At 39.9% G+C, this 16,518-nt stretch overlaps 2 long non-coding RNA genes across 4 annotated transcripts; both read right to left on the reverse strand.

Annotated features, from left to right (window-relative positions):
- Positions 1-6,969: 6,969 nt before the first annotated feature.
- Positions 6,970-8,726, reverse strand: LOC118489039. 2 transcript variants are annotated; one of them, XR_004885866.1, is made up of 3 exons: positions 8,316-8,726; positions 7,877-8,188; positions 6,970-7,024 (listed from the first exon to the last, which is right to left on the reverse strand). It is a non-coding gene; the product is annotated as an uncharacterized LOC118489039 (long non-coding RNA). The 2 variants fall into 2 exon arrangements; XR_004885865.1 differs by lacking the exon at positions 6,970-7,024 and having other exon boundaries at positions 7,800-8,188.
- A 4,492-nt stretch (positions 8,727-13,218) lies between these two features.
- Positions 13,219-15,034, reverse strand: LOC118489040. 2 transcript variants are annotated; one of them, XR_004885868.1, is made up of 3 exons: positions 14,565-15,034; positions 14,126-14,437; positions 13,219-13,273 (listed from the first exon to the last, which is right to left on the reverse strand). It is a non-coding gene; the product is annotated as an uncharacterized LOC118489040 (long non-coding RNA). The 2 variants fall into 2 exon arrangements; XR_004885867.1 differs by lacking the exon at positions 13,219-13,273 and having other exon boundaries at positions 14,049-14,437; positions 14,565-15,023.
- Between the last annotated feature and the right edge of the window lie 1,484 nt (positions 15,035-16,518).

Genomic DNA, 16,518 nt, shown 5'->3' on the forward strand with positions numbered 1-16,518 from the left:
GAAATCAATCTTGCGGGGACCTTCTGTAAGTATTCTTTCGCGTTTTTCGTTCGTTTTAGCGTTTAAGTCAAACTGTGTTTGACTTTCTACATTCACCAGTTTATGGTCAACGCGAAGTTCATTTGAACTTCATAACGTGAGCGTAATCACGATGGTTATAGTCCCTAGTGACTATACCTACTGATTACCACGTTATCTAGGCTCAGTGACGAGTCGTAGTTTCGGCCAAAATGCGTTTTCTCGCGTATTTTGTAACCAAACTACTCTAGGGTATTAAAACCGTTTGTTTTAATACCAAACCTGTTTTCTAACTTCACTAAACATGTTCTAGCATGTTTAGCTCGTCGCTTCTAGTTTTGTGCTTGTCTAAGGGTCGTAAGGTAAGCGATCTAATCAATCGCTTATGCTTACGAACCCGACCCATTTGGTCAATCATTAGGATCCGACCAAACATATTAGGTGACCATAGTTGTATAGGGAATAACCTTCCGAGGTTATACCTTATGGTCACATCGTTTAACTAGTTGTATGATAGGTAACGTATGTGCCTTAGGTAAATTACCAAAACACCCTTTTTACGCCAAAATTCATTTTAAGCCTATGTCACATAATTTTTGGTGTCTAAACTGATTTAACAACAATATTGAACATGTTAAGGCATATCTTGTTTATCATAGGGCTAGTTAGGCATTCCGAACGCGTTTTACGCGAACGACGCGTTAAAGTAGCACAAGCTACCTAAGCGAGTCGTAACGGGTCAAGAGCACTTAGGATAGGTTTCGTTTTAGTACGTAGGCTTTGTTAGACCATATTACATAAGTTCCCACACTTATTTGGTTTACGAAACCTCGTACTACCCGATCCTCCGATAGGTCCGTTTATTAATGTAGATACCTATATAGGTGTCGTTTGATTCCGTGACCTTCTAGCATTGCTTGGTGGTTATCCTACGACTTCTAAGCAATCTCAAGTGAGTACATAGACCCCTCTTTTACTGTTTTTCAAACATTTTGGGGTGAAACACATGTGTCTACTTGTTACTTTCATGATTTCATGCTTTTCATGTTTTCGCATTATATACTTGCTATGTTCATTAGTACATTGTTTTACATGACGTTTTCATGCTATGTATGTTCATCATACTTAGTACACTTGTTTTACATGACATTTTCATGCTATGTATGTTCATCATACTTAGCACAGTGTTTTACATTACCTTTTCATGCTATGTATGTTCATCATACTTAGTACATTTGATTTACCATTTTCATGCTATGTATGTTCATCATACTTAGTACATTTGTTTTACATGATATTTCACGCTATGTGTGTACATTTGATTACATACTTAGTGCATTGTTTTCACATGTTTATATTTTGGGTATGACATTTGGTTTGTTTAAGTGGGACAATATACATTCATTAACTTTGATCACGCCGCTCGTTAGTAGGTAATGGTACCATAGGAATTGACAACTCCCGTTCCTGACGTCCTGGGTATGTTTGGATGAAAGGAATGACTGAATTCGATTTAAACATAAAAACCGATAGACCTTTAATTTGTTTAAAGGTTTATCACCACAGTCACAAGGCTTGGATGTATGCATTTTCACAATACCGCATAAATGTTTGTATTCAGTATAGCATGCATCTCCACAAAACATAACGTTGATTTAAATTGAGTTTTACTTCAATACTTTGTTTTGTGCATTTTCACCTATGGTTTAGTTGATACATATTTCACTTACCATACATGACATTTTGTTTACACATGACATGATTGACATTGACATAGACATTTTGATATTGTTACACACATTACATGATTTACACTTGACGTTAGACATGGTTTTTCGCATAAACATTTTGACATTTGGTTAAACATAAACATGTTTACATTGGTGGTTTGGTTGGGTAAGTGATTTAAGTAACGAGGCGTGTGTAATATGATACAAACATGGTGGATACGCCGCTGGTACTTCCTATATATAAGTGTTTGTATGATATTACGCATCGCAGCGTTGTTTAAATCATTTCAGTTTAGCTATATAACATATATTTTTCACAATACATTGTTCTACAAACAACTTGTTTTATACAACTTATTTTACTTGGTTATTCATTTAACCATACATTATTCTTTCAAAAATACATATCTACCATCGTTTTTCAAATGATTTACAAACAATACAATCAACAAGGTACATGACTACATTTCATTAAATTTTTTTTCTAAAACCTAAGTCATGGATCCTATTTTCACAAAACCTATGTATCTCACAGGCATTTTTATGCTGACGTACCTATTTTCACATGTGTTTCAGGAGCAAATGCATAGGATGATCGTGATACACTAGGGTGGACTTGGGCCTTAGTGACGATAAAATGGATCTAGACTAGTTAAAACTTGTTATGTACTTTGTTTCTTTTTTTTTGTTTTAAGACAATGTAACTTGTGGGTTCTCGTTTGAAACAATGTATTCCACCCTTGGGTGATGAATAAAATATTATTTTAAATTACCTTGGTTGTGGAACAATAATTCTGTTACAACACTCCCCGACGTTTCCGCCACGATTTGATGTTTTACGTGGTCGGGGTGTGACAATGGCGACTATACCTACTGATTACCACGTTATCTAGGCTCAGTGACGAGTCGTAGTTTCGGCCAAAATGCGCATTCTTGCGTACTTTGTAACCAAACTACTCGTGAGCATCAAAGTCGTTTGTTTTGATGCCAAACCTGTTTTCTAAACTTAGTTAAGCATGTTCTAACATGCTTAGCTCGTCACTTTTAGTTTAGTGCATATATAGGGTCGTAAGGTAAGCGATCTAAACCATCGCTTATACTTTCGAACCCGACCCATTTGGTCGATCATTAGGATCCAACCAAACACATTAGGTGACCATAGCTGTAACCCTCCGAGGTTAGACCTTGTGGTCACTATGTTAGGCGTTCCAAACGCGTTCTAAGCGAGCGACGCGTTAAGGTAGCATAAGCTACCTGAACGGGTCGTAGTGGGTCGCAAGCACTTAGGTTAGGTTTCATTTTAGTATGTAGGCTTTGTTAAACCATATTTCACGAGTCTCCATACTCGTTTGGTTTACGAACCCGCATACTATCCGATCCTTCCGATTTTGGTCCGGTATATTAACATAGCTACCTATTAGGTGCCGTTTGATATTCCGTGATCTCTAGCATTATTTGGTTACTACACAAGAACTACAAAGCAATCTCAGGTGAGTACATTGAACCCCTCTTTTACTGTTTTCCAAACTGTTTTGGGGTGAAACACATGTGCCTACTTGTTACTTTCATGCTTTCCAGTTTTCACATCATATACTTGCTATGTTCGATAGTACATATATAGTACATGATTTCATTGTGTTTATGCTATGTATGCCCATTGTGTGCGTACTTAGTACATTTCTTTACATTTCATGCTATGTATGCCCATTGTGTGCATACTTAGTACATTGCTTTACACTACATGCTATGTATGCCCATTGTGTGCGTACTTAGTACATTGCTTTACATCACAAGCTATGTATGCCCATTGTTTGCGTACTTAGTACATTGCTTTACATTACATGCTATGTATGCCCATTGTGTGCGTACTTAGTACATTGCTTTACATTACATGCTATGTATGCCCATTGTGTGCGTACTTAGTACATGGTTTTACATTGCATTTCTGTTGCATATGCTCATCCAGCATATGAACACATTATGCTACATTTTGAACCGTTGTAACCATTTGACTATGTGAACCGTCTTAAACCTTCGATTATATGAACCGTTTGTAACCATTGAACCGTGTAAACCAGTTGTATCCGTTGACATGATTTACATTTGACAATAGACATTTGACTATACATAAACATTTCCACAATTGTTAAACATTTCATCTTGATGGTTTGGTTTGAGTAAGTGATTAAGTAACGAGGCGTGTGTAATATGATACAAGCATGGTGGATACGCCGCTGGTACTTCCTATATATAAGTGTTTGTATGGTATTACATATCGTAGCGTTATTTGAATCATTTCGATTTGAGACATATGACATTTTATACAAATAACACACTTTTCACGAGACATTGTTTTACAAACGACTTATCTTATACAAACACATTTTACATGGTTATCCGTTTAACCATACAGTGTTCTCTTATTTATACATATCACCTGATCTTATCGTTTATCAAATGATTTACAAGACAAAGCAAATTACAAGGTTCATGACTAAACGTTTTCTCAAACATAAGTCATGAATTCCGTTTTCACAAAACCAATGTAACTCACAGGCATTTTTATGCTGACGTACCTATGTTCACATGTGTTTTCAGGAGATGATGCATAGGACTTATCAAGACATACTTAGGCGGACCTGTGTCTTAGTGACTTAAAACGAGACAAGAACTAGTTAATTCATGTTATGTACTCTTTGGTTCTTGTTTAAACAATGTATACTTTCATATTTGATCAATAAAACAAAACTTCATTTGCCATGGATTTGAAACAATTGATTCTGTTACAACACTCCCCGACGTTTCCGCCACGTTTTGTATGTTCTACGTGGTCGGGGTGTGACAGAAAAGTTGGTATCAGAGCCAATGGTTATAGGGAATTAGGTTATTAGTAATGCTTTGACCTAGTCTATAACCTTCCTAGGACCCTAACGCGAGTTTACTTGCGTTTAGTCACAAAACAATACCGTCACCTATCCTTAGGCGACGACCACAACAAGAACATAAATTTCAAAACCGCTTTGAAAACTAATCATCTGTACTAGGATGATTGATTACTAGGTTTTGAACCCCCTGTTATAAGGTTTTGAACCCCTTTGAATTTTCAAAATCTCGTCAAGGTTTTGGGTCCTAAATAGTGTGAACACGTGCAAACTGGAAGAGTGAATGCCTGTACCCTGGGTTTTCTGTCCAAGGCTAGAGTGTTCGTACAAATCCACATAATCGGACCAGTCACTCTTACCTGGGAACTCTTGGGGTGAGTGTCCACTTATAGGCGAGCATGTCTTCGCGATACACTATGAGGATCTATTTGCTTTGATTCAGCCTTGGTGTTGTTTGTTTGCTTCGTGGTTCAAACAAATGACCATCAACCATGATTATGGTCGGTAATTATAACATCCTATTCTTACCCAATGCCATTACATTTGTTTTCTTTCTTGTTCCTCTTTTAGAATGCCTCCTCGACGCGAAAACCAGACAGCGACTGCTGAACTGGCAGAGATCATTGCGCAACAAATGGCTGCTCAATTCCCAAACCTCTTTGCTCAATGGAACCAAGCCAACAACAACAATAATGCCCACTGCAACTTCAAGACGTTCAACTCGGCTAAGCCATCAAAGTTTTCTGGGTCTCAAGGAGCGACTGCACTGCTACAATGGTTCGAGAGTTTAGAGAACACCTTCAGACATGTTCAATGTCCAAACGAGCGAAAGGTAGAATTCGCATCTAGCGTCTTTGAGAAACGAGCTTTGACATGGTGGATTGGTGTGATGAGAGATAGGGGTGCCGATGTGGCATTGGCTCAAACATGGCAAGAGCTTCGAGCTCTGATGATGAAGGAATTTTGTCCTCATCACGAGATCAGGGCCTTGGAAACGGAGTTCGACAATCTTAAGCAAGTTAGCGGTGAGCATCGAGCCTACACGGATCGTTATGAGGAGTTAAGTTTGTTATGTCCGGATATGGTTACTGTCACACCCCGAAATTATCAGAGCATTGGCGTGACTGGACTGGTATCTTCATTGCACAGCGGAAGCAAATAAGCTAAGTCTTTCTAGAAACTGAACGCCCACTAAGTACTCGACTCTTCATGGTCCTCCTATTCCAACCGTGCTTTGTCTTAGAAATGCAACCTGAGAAAGAACATGCGAAAAAGTCAACATAAAGTTGAGCGAGTTCATAGTTTGTTTGTAAAAGATCTGAAATAAATCTTTTGAGTTGTGAAAGGTTTGAAATAAATCTTTGGTAACCGGTTTTTGAAATAGTATTGAGAAAATGAATTTAAAAATCATTTTCTTGCCAAGTTATATGGAAACGTTGTGTTTGTAACACGTTATGTTCATAAAACCATGTATTTGTAAAGCCTTGTATTTGTAATGTTCGCATAACCGTCAATGCCCACCCTGACCTTGACTCTATACCCCCATAATTCTTTGGATTTGTATAAAACATGGTAGTTAATTTGTATGAACTAAAAGTTTCCGTAAGTATAAAATCCCTGGTATGTAGCAGTGTAAGAGGACTTGTGATCACCAATGGTTTGCAAGGCCACTGACATATGTGAAGTGCAAATAGGGAGACTCAAACCTAGCAGATTTCGCCACGGCAAAGTATGTGGACAAAGTCACCCCACGGTCCGTTTCTAGTTTGGCCGGGGGCTGGGCTCGCTACACCCAGATAGATCTACCGCTCCTGTCCCTCGGTCCCTCCATGAGGACTAATGGCCCCATGTTGTTCCTATCCACTCACATGATCGTATAACACCTCCTTACGTTAACCATACCATGTAAAAAATTTTCGTAATTACTGTAACATATATTCCACCTCAGCCACCCTGGCTGAGCCTCCCCAGCCACCCTGACTGAGCTTTCCCAGCCACCCTGACTGAACTTTCCCAGCCACCCTGACTGAACCTTCCCAGCCACCCTGACTGACTCCTTAGTTATGAAAAATCATTCATATTTCGAAAATAAGCATTTGTTTTGTAAAAACCGGTTTGTTTAGTATAAACCTTTCGTAAATCGTTTGAGTTCCTCGAAATCCATTCGTGATATGATTTAGAAATACGAGTTTTGCGTTTGTTCAAAACTTTGTATGTTTCTGAAAATTGTGCATGTCTTTCCACCCCGAAAACATTTACAAAAAGAATGTAAAACAGTAGTAAAAAGTGGGGGTTATGAACTCGCCTGAATATTCCTGTGTAAAGCTAGCTAATTACGACTTCGATGATGTCGTTTCCAAGACGTGGCTTGCTAGCGTGCATTCTACAATATTCCTAACATGGAATATCTAATAAGTTTCTAAGCAAAAACGGTAACTACGTGCTACCGAGCTCTACCGAATCGTTAATCGAACGATTCAACGGTAAGTTGTTAACTTAATGGAAAAGATTAAGTTATACGTGTTAAGTCTCGTTTAATGTTAGTAGCAATTTAATGAGTCTTGAAAAAGACTTAGTTTCCGAGAGACTTAAAATAAATAAATAAATATCTATATAAAAATATAAATATATCGTTATCATCGCGCTAGACGTCTCGAGTAGTCGTACGTGTATAAAAAGGATATATCTATGAAAATATCATATAACAAACTCGTATTGCGTTTCGTATGAAAATAATATATAATAACTTGTATTATATATATCACGTCTTGTGTATATTTGTCAAAAATATACGTATATGCCGTCTAGGCGTGTAAAATAAATATAAAAGTTATATTTATTTCGTAAGAGAATCGTCGAGTTTTCGAAGTCTAAAAATAAATATAATAACTATATTTATTTGTTGTAAGAAATTTTCGACTCGTCGTTTTCGTGAGTATTAAGTTGTTTTCGTACAAAATTTCAGAGTTGTATTCGTTTTTATAAAATAGTTACTTAAATCCGATAGTTTGATTAATAACAAAACGTAGTTATTTTACGGATTTTCTCGAAAAACGGGCAGAGTTTCCTCTGTTTTTGGACGTCCCCGACAACACAGGTTGTCGTTATTTATTGAAAATTCAATCAACATATGTAATTATTGTAATATTGACGAAATATAAACTATCACTAAATTAAATCGGTTCGAGCTCGTTCACGTAATATTATATGAAAATAACAAAACAACTTTTGCCGTTAAACCTTTACCATAACTATCGCGTTAGAACGTGACTGGGTTTATCAAGTTAACTCGGTTTGACCGAGTTGACTCGCTGTTGACTGAGCTTGACTGAGTTGACTCGGTTTGACCGAGTCAACCGAGTTGAATCACACTAAAGCAAGCCAAACCAAAACCCAAACTCCAACCGAAAGCCGCTCGTTCGACTGAGTTGACCGGCTCCAGGTCTGACCCGTTCCGACTGTGTGTTGACCGAGTCAACCGAGTTGACTCGGGTTGACTAAGTTGAGACCCGCTTAACCTGCTGGAATACTCGAACCATACTTGACCCGCACCATAATCTGAACCGAAAATCCATAAATCTAATCAGAGTCAGGTCTCGAACCATGACTCGAAACCAGAACCACATACCCGAGCCCGACATAACTGGAATCAAATAATCTTGAATCTGAATCTAGAACCTCATACCTGAAATCGAATATCAGCACCACCATTATTCCACAGCCGTCACCGGAGCTGAGTCGAACACCCGAAGCTACCACCATCACCGTCTTCAACATAAATAGCATCCATTGTTTCCGTCAAACAATCACCATCGCCGGACCATGATGTGACGCCGGCGAGAGACACCCGTCGTCGCCTCCACCGCCGCCGTTGCCGTGAGCGGCGGTGCTCCTCCTATCTCCGGCGCTCTCTCTCTCTCTCTCTCTCTCCTGCTCAGCCTCTCTCTCTTCTGGTTCCGCTGCCGCCGTTCACCACCACCGCACGGTGGTGGTGGTCCTATTTGCCGACGAGGGGGGGGGGTTGTTGCAGGTGGAACATCGGCCGGAGCTTCATTCCGGTCATCGGGGTTCTGTCAGAGAGGAGAAGGAGATCGAGGGGGGGTGTTTGGCTGCTTGTTTGAATGGAATGATAGTGGGTTTGTGTGTGTTTGTTTTGGTGTATATGTAGAGAGGGGAAACAAATGGCAGACTTAAAATCTGTGTGGGATTATATTTTGTGGAATGAGAAGCCATATGACCCTATTTATAAGGGTGTTGAGATATCTAAGGATCTTGTGTGTATCAAATTTTAGAGACAAATCTATTGTCTAGATTTTATAGAGATTATGGAAGATTTTGCACAGATTTTGTTTAGATTTTGCTAAGATTTTTAAGGATAAAATCTAATATTTTATGTGCAGGTTTAGGCTTGTGGGTGTTGGGCTTGGGCCCAGGGCCCGCAAGCCCATCTTATGTGCAAGTGACCCGTAATTCCTACGAGACCTGATATCACGACCCATACTTCATAAGCATAAAAATATTCGTGTATCCTCCATAATTGTCGGTGTCGTCAGTGTTTCGTACGGTTTCAGTTCGTTGTCGCGTAATATTTAGCATATTTTCTGTCGATCACCACACGCGCGTTGTATAGCTGATTAAACGTTTCTGGGCGCTCCAAGGGCCTGGTTAAGGTAATTAGCGTCGTAATCACTATTTATTATCGCGTTAATTGCCTGTTAATTACGTAATTAGGTGCCGTAATTCACGGGTTGTCACATTCTCCCCCTGTTACAGAAATTTCGTCCTCGAAATTTAGACTATGTTATCTCCTCAGAGTTGTGTTGTTGCAGGTAAGTCCGAATAATAACAAAGTGAATGAACGCGTAATCGAAACAAGACTTATTCGAGTCATGTGAATTCAAGGACATTCCTTCACAATAGGAATCCCAACGGTTTAAAAGAAATGTGTCTCAGTAACTGATGTCAAAGGAAACGAGACGTATAGGTACAGTCACTAATGTGACTAAGTTAACAGGGATTCAATAATGAACAGGAACTTCGACCAGTCGAATTCCATATGAACGTTTACAACGTGTAAATGAGTCCTAGAAGCAATAACATCCACTGGATGAACTTAAAATCAACAATCTCAAATATAATAGTTTGCATGAAACGCTCGATCGTGATCAGCACAAGCTGCAAGTTATACCGACGCCTCAAGGTGTCGTAATGAATGAAACAATTCAATAATAACGGTGATCGAACAAGTATCACCTGTGTTTTGCACGAAACGATCGATCATGATTAGCCCAAGCTACAAGTTTGTACTGACACCACATGGTGTCGTAGTGATTCAAATAATTCAATAATAGCGGTGATCAAACAAATCCACCGTGTTTGAAGTCAAATGAAAGCGTAATAAGGTGAACCCGAAAGCTTGTTTCAAATGACATCATAGAATTTTCAAATGAAATTTGAACATCAAGGAAATAATGTTTTCGATCGAAGGTGAAGAAGCAATGGATATCGCAAAATTTTCGATCGATAATGAAAGAACCGTTAGTAGGTACACCGGAATGTAAAAATGAATTTGTGTACCATTGTCTTAACACGCTATTGTATTAAGACCGTTGTAATGTGATAAACCAAAGCGGATTTAAAGCAATTCAATAATTAAATCCGTGTATGAGATGTGTAAACGAGTTTAGCACAAGCTTCAAGTAAATGAATACACCGCCACAAGGTGTCGAAATCAGCAAACAATTTAATGGAGTCGAATGCCAAACAAGTTTACTTCGACTCGGAACAAATGAAACGTTTGTTAATACGAATTTGAATATGATGTTTTCAATACATCATATTGTATCTTGAATAGAATGTGTGTAATGGACAAGTTCAAACAATTGAACTTGGTTTTAGCGCAATCCGACAGTAAACATATGTATCAACAAGAAAACTTTCGGCATGGTCACAATGAAAAAACCATGTACGTAACTTGTAAAGAAATGATCGTGATACAATGACCATTAAGAGGAGTAGAGATGCGAAAATCTACTCAGTGAGCGTGAAATTCGAAATTTCAATAATAGAAATTTGAGGACTTTACCTGGGGTTTCGTGTGACGACCAATTGTTAGGTGACATTACCGTCGTTGACCGAAATAGGGGGGATGTGGAGACATACGTCTTTTCCTTGGAGTGATTCGTGTCGTTGCAGGATCGCGTGACAAGTTATCGCTTTCTGGCCGTTAGTTCTCCTGCTGACAGGAATCTAGCGTCGTCGTTGAATTGCGCCATCGCGTCTTTTCAAAGGCCTCGCCTTGATAGTCGTATGTGACGTACTTCAACCTCTGTTGATGTAAGATTAAGTTCCACGTATACCTGTGCACTAGCGTCGTGTGCCATGTAGAAGGTGATGTACCCCGACATCCGTGGACGTAAAAATTGAGTTCCATGTATTCCCGTGCGCTATCGTTTTGTTATGCGTAGGCTGCCTGCTCGGGGAGTTAAAATATCATAGACAATGTGGATAATAGTGTGTACCCGAGTTAATATTCGCGATTCCTACGTGATGTCCATGCACAAATAATCGATCATATACGCATGTTAGTCATCAATAAGCAATCAAGTAATTCCCCTAGTCCCACTAGTCTATCCTCCCAGCCTCTCAGACTGAATCCCCTAGTCCCACTAGACTATCCTTCCAGCCTCTCAGACTGAATCTCCTAGTCCCACTAGACTATCCTTCCAGCCTCTCAGACTGAATCTCCTAGTCCCACTAGACTATCCTTCCAGCCTCTCAGACTGAATCTCCTAGTCCCACTAGACTATCCTTCCAGCCTCTCAGACTGAATCTCCTAGTCCCACTAGACTATCCTTACCAGCCTCTCAGACTGAATCTCCTAGTCCCACTAGACTATCCTTCCAGCCTCTCAGACTGAATCTCCTAGTCCCACTAGACTATCCTTTCAGCCTCTCAGACTGAATCTCCTAGTCCCACTAGACTATCCTTTCAGCCTCTCAGACTGAATCTCCTAGTCCCACTAGACTGCCCTTCCAGTCCTCCCAGACTGAATCTCCTAGTCCCACTAGACTATCCTTCCAGCCTCTCAGACTGTTGTGTACTGTATGTAATTATTTTGTGCACCGTGTATGAAACACCGTAACAGCGTATGTTTGAAAACAATATTTTGACTGCTTGTTTTTCGGCAACGGTTGGAGACCATATTCGAGTACTAGGCGTTCTGTATGTATTCAACGTCTCAATGATCTAAGTCCCCAGGGGGGGAAAGGTGAGGTTAGAGCCTAGGTATCACAACAGAAACCTAATTTGCTGTAACCTATAGCTCTGATACCAATCTGTCACACCCCGAAATTATCAGAGCATTGGCGTGACTGGACTGGTATCTTCATTGCACAGCGGAAGCAAATAAGCTAAGTCTTTCTAGAAACTGAACGCCCACTAAGTACTCGACTCTTCATGGTCCTCCTATTCCAACCGTGCTTTGTCTTAGAAATGCAACCTGAGAAAGAACATGCGAAAAAGTCAACATAAAGTTGAGCGAGTTCATAGTTTGTTTGTAAAAGATCTGAAATAAATCTTTTGAGTTGTGAAAGGTTTGAAATAAATCTTTGGTAACCGGTTTTTGAAATAGTATTGAGAAAATGAATTTAAAAATCATTTTCTTGCCAAGTTATATGGAAACGTTGTGTTTGTAACACGTTATGTTCATAAAACCATGTATTTGTAAAGCCTTGTATTTGTAATGTTCGCATAACCGTCAATGCCCACCCTGACCTTGACTCTATACCCCCATAATTCTTTGGATTTGTATAAAACATGGTAGTTAATTTGTATGAACTAAAAGTTTCCGTAAGTATAAAATCCCTGGTATGTAGCAGTGTAAGAGGACTTGTGATCACCAATGGTTTGCAAGGCCACTGACATATGTGAAGTGCAAATAGGGAGACTCAAACCTAGCAGATTTCGCCACGGCAAAGTATGTGGACAAAGTCACCCCACGGTCCGTTTCTAGTTTGGCCGGGGGCTGGGCTCGCTACACCCAGATAGATCTACCGCTCCTGTCCCTCGGTCCCTCCATGAGGACTAATGGCCCCATGTTGTTCCTATCCACTCACATGATCGTATAACACCTCCTTACGTTAACCATACCATGTAAAAATTTTTCGTAATTACTGTAACATATATTCCACCTCAGCCACCCTGGCTGAGCCTCCCCAGCCACCCTGACTGAGCTTTCCCAGCCACCCTGACTGAACTTTCCCAGCCACCCTGACTGAACCTTCCCAGCCACCCTGACTGACTCCTTAGTTATGAAAAATCATTCATATTTCGAAAATAAGCATTTGTTTTGTAAAAACCGGTTTGTTTAGTATAAACCTTTCGTAAATCGTTTGAGTTCCTCGAAATCCATTCGTGATATGATTTAGAAATACGAGTTTTGCGTTTGTTCAAAACTTTGTATGTTTCTGAAAATTGTGCATGTCTTTCCACCCCGAAAACATTTACAAAAAGAATGTAAAACAGTAGTAAAAAGTGGGGGTTATGAACTCGCCTGAATATTCCTGTGTAAAGCTAGCTAATTACGACTTCGATGATGTCGTTTCCAAGACGTGGCTTGCTAGCGTGCATTCTACAATATTCCTAACATGGAATATCTAATAAGTTTCTAAGCAAAAACGGTAACTACGTGCTACCGAGCTCTACCGAATCGTTAATCGAACGATTCAACGGTAAGTTGTTAACTTAATGGAAAAGATTAAGTTATACGTGTTAAGTCTCGTTTAATGTTAGTAGCAATTTAATGAGTCTTGAAAAAGACTTAGTTTCCGAGAGACTTAAAATAAATAAATAAATATCTATATAAAAATATAAATATATCGTTATCATCGCGCTAGACGTCTCGAGTAGTCGTACGTGTATAAAAAGGATATATCTATGAAAATATCATATAACAAACTCGTATTGCGTTTCGTATGAAAATAATATATAATAACTTGTATTATATATATCACGTCTTGTGTATATTTGTCAAAAATATACGTATATGCCGTCTAGGCGTGTAAAATAAATATAAAAGTTATATTTATTTCGTAAGAGAATCGTCGAGTTTTCGAAGTCTAAAAATAAATATAATAATTATATTTATTTGTTGTAAGAAATTTTCGACTCGTCGTTTTCGTGAGTATTAAGTTGTTTTCGTACAAAATTTCAGAGTTGTATTCGTTTTTATAAAATAGTTACTTAAATCCGATAGTTTGATTAATAACAAAACGTAGTTATTTTACGGATTTTCTCGAAAAACGGGCAGAGTTTCCTCTGTTTTTGGACGTCCCCGACAACACAGGTTGTCGTTATTTATTGAAAATTCAATCAACATATGTAATTATTGTAATATTGACGAAATATAAACTATCACTAAATTAAATCGGTTCGAGCTCGTTCACGTAATATTATATGAAAATAACAAAACAACTTTTGCCGTTAAACCTTTACCATAACTATCGCGTTAGAACGTGACTGGGTTTATCAAGTTAACTCGGTTTGACCGAGTTGACTCGCTGTTGACTGAGCTTGACTGAGTTGACTCGGTTTGACCGAGTCAACCGAGTTGAATCACACTAAAGCAAGCCAAACCAAAACCCAAACTCCAACCGAAAGCCGCTCGTTCGACTGAGTTGACCGGCTCCAGGTCTGACCCGTTCCGACTGTGTGTTGACCGAGTCAACCGAGTTGACTCGGGTTGACTAAGTTGAGACCCGCTTAACCTGCTGGAATACTCGAACCATACTTGACCCGCACCATAATCTGAACCGAAAATCCATAAATCTAATCAGAGTCAGGTCTCGAACCATGACTCGAAACCAGAACCACATACCCGAGCCCGACATAACTGGAATCAAATAATCTTGAATCTGAATCTAGAACCTCATACCTGAAATCGAATATCAGCACCACCATTATTCCACAGCCGTCACCGGAGCTGAGTCGAACACCCGAAGCTACCACCATCACCGTCTTCAACATAAATAGCATCCATTGTTTCCGTCAAACAATCACCATCGCCGGACCATGATGTGACGCCGGCGAGAGACACCCGTCGTCGCCTCCACCGCCGCCGTTGCCGTGAGCGGCGGTGCTCCTCCTATCTCCGGCTCTCTCTCTCTCTCTCTCTCTCTCTCCTGCTCAGCCTCTCTCTCTTCTGGTTCCGCTGCCGCCGTTCACCACCACCGCACGGTGGTGGTGGTCCTATTTGCCGACGAGGGGGGGGGGGGGTTGTTGCAGGTGGAACATCGGCCGGAGCTTCATTCCGGTCATCGGGGTTCTGTCAGAGAGGAGAAGGAGATCGAGGGGGGGGGTGTTTGGCTGCTTGTTTGAATGGAATGATAGTGGGTTTGTGTGTGTTTGTTTTGGTGTATATGTAGAGAGGGGAAACAAATGGCAGACTTAAAATCTGTGTGGGATTATATTTTGTGGAATGAGAAGCCATATGACCCTATTTATAAGGGTGTTGAGATATCTAAGGATCTTGTGTGTATCAAATTTTAGAGACAAATCTATTGTCTAGATTTTATAGAGATTATGGAAGATTTTGCACAGATTTTGTTTAGATTTTGCTAAGATTTTTAAGGATAAAATCTAATATTTTATGTGCAGGTTTAGGCTTGTGGGTGTTGGGCTTGGGCCCAGGGCCCGCAAGCCCATCTTATGTGCAAGTGACCCGTAATTCCTACGAGACCTGATATCACGACCCATACTTCATAAGCATAAAAATATTCGTGTATCCTCCATAATTGTCGGTGTCGTCAGTGTTTCGTACGGTTTCAGTTCGTTGTCGCGTAATATTTAGCATATTTTCTGTCGATCACCACACGCGCGTTGTATAGCTTGTCACACCCCCAAAATCCACACGCGGAGTATCACCGCTTGGGAGCGTGACTGACCAGGACCAAGCCACCAATCATATAGAACATTGTATAAAGTAAAAGTAATTGCAGTATAATTCAGAACAAATCCATATGAAAGGTGTTTCCAAAACATAAGCCAGTTATCAATGTTTAGCGGAAGCGTATATATAAAAATATCCAATGTAAAAGTGTATCAAGTATCATATGGGTTCCATATGATGTTCACGATCCAAGTCCACAACGACCGCGCCTCCAGTGCAAGCTCCCAGTACCTAACGATCTGCGAGGCATGTAAAGGAAAGGATCAACAAAATAGTTGAGCGAGTTCACAGTACGTAAATGCGTAATAGTAAGTAACGGGTGGCTCTACCGGGCCAATAGTAAGTTATACAGGTGGGGGCTTCCCATGTTAAGTGACCACTAGACTATTCGTATTATGACCACGTAGGTGTTATCCCAACCTACGGAAGAAGTAAGTAATGCGTACACGTATGTCTTACGTGCGTATCCTTTGTATCGAGGATAGTAATTTGCATATGACCACGTAGGTGTTATCTCAACCTACGGAAGAAGTAAGTAATGCGTACACGTATGTCTTACGTGCGTATCCTTTGTATCGAGGATAGTAATTGGCATCTGACCACGTAGGTGTTATCCCAACCTACGGAACCACGTAGGTGTTTTCCAACCTACGGAACCGTCCTGACATCCGAGGACTATGATAGGTGATAGTCTAGGAAAAGCGTAGTGTATGTACGTTATTAGTTTATCATCAAGCCTTTAACCCATTCCCACAACCCGGGAATCCCATGCCTTAGTAAGAGTGTGAACTCACCTTGGTTTGCTCGGTATGCTAGGTTATGTACTCACAAGTAATTAATCACGTCCTATTGTATGCATGTATAACAAATCAGTTCATGTTCGCAATGATACGTATGCAAATCGAGTGTCACACAATTGCAAATGTAAACATTCATCATC

Source organism: Helianthus annuus, chromosome 17, assembly GCF_002127325.2.
Source record: "Helianthus annuus cultivar XRQ/B chromosome 17, HanXRQr2.0-SUNRISE, whole genome shotgun sequence".
NCBI classification, from domain to species: Eukaryota; Viridiplantae; Streptophyta; class Magnoliopsida; order Asterales; family Asteraceae; genus Helianthus; species Helianthus annuus.